The sequence below is a fragment of the Babylonia areolata genome, chromosome 33 (genome assembly GCF_041734735.1).
Source record: "Babylonia areolata isolate BAREFJ2019XMU chromosome 33, ASM4173473v1, whole genome shotgun sequence".
Lineage (NCBI taxonomy): Eukaryota > Metazoa > Mollusca > Gastropoda > Neogastropoda > Buccinidae > Babylonia > Babylonia areolata.
Window position 1 is genome coordinate 5,910,168 of NC_134908.1, and position 936 is coordinate 5,911,103.

The 936-nt window shown below is 34.4% G+C and overlaps 1 protein-coding gene across 1 annotated transcript in view; it reads left to right on the top strand.

Moving 5' to 3' along the window:
* Positions 1-82, top strand: part of LOC143276957 (uncharacterized) — a 20,805-nt gene extending 20,723 nt beyond the window's left edge. Inside the window, exon 3 of the mRNA XM_076581644.1 lies at positions 1-82. This exon is cut by the window's left edge and continues 390 nt beyond it. The gene's annotated coding sequence lies outside the window, so the exon portion shown is untranslated.
* Positions 83-936: the final 854 nt, after the last annotated feature.

Here is a 936-nt window from a genome sequence, read left to right on the forward strand (position 1 = left end):
ATTCCATTGTCAACACTATTTTCTGCTTTATTTTTTTTTCTTCTCTAAAATCCTTTTTGGTGTAATATTTCAAGAGCTTTATTCCTGCCCCCCCCCCCCCGCCCCCCCCACCCCCCCTTTTTTTCTTCTTCTGTATTTGTTTTCTTGTTGTTCTTGTTATTCTGTTTTTCGCTCAGTATGTGGGCGTTAAACAATATCACTGAATACGACTCTGATTTCGTTTCTATACAGTTCATGATTATTCTCTAGTCATTGTTATGGTGAGAGAGAGAGAGAGGGAGAAGAAGACAGAGCAAAAGGGAGAGAGAGAGAGAGGGAGAGGAGTAGAAATTTGTCGTATTTATTCTTTTTAAATTACGTTTTTATGTTTACTATTCCAAAGAGTCATTGTTGACATGGTGGAAGTGTTTTGCTTAGAAGACAATCAAAACACATGTGGTAATGATGTGAGATGGAATTTTCCACCAGCACAAACATAAGATTTGTTTTTGGTTTTTTGCTTGTTTACAGTGTAGGGATTGTTTGTGTTTGTGATGTTTCTAAAAACAAAAAAATATATCAGTTGTTTCGCTGCCTGGAAATACAACATTCAAGAATTGTCAGCAGCGAATATTCAAATATGGAGATGTTGTTGATGCTTGCTGTAGTGGCCTTCTTTTTCTGCTCGTGTGTGTTAATCTGGTTTTGCCTACTGCTGGATTGTTAAAGATATTTTTGTTGTTGTTATTTTGAGAGGTGTTTTTTTTTTCTATTTATTTATTTGTTTCTTTATTTTTATATGCTGTTGTCATCAGCAGACGATGCATTTCTATTCTTGACAAGGTTAAAGAATTTTTTAGTTTTGATTTTTTTTTGTTGTAATCCTCAAACGATACCTCACTGTTGTCAGAAAATGGTGCCTTACTATTTGTTTAGAAAGTTAAAGAATTATTTCTC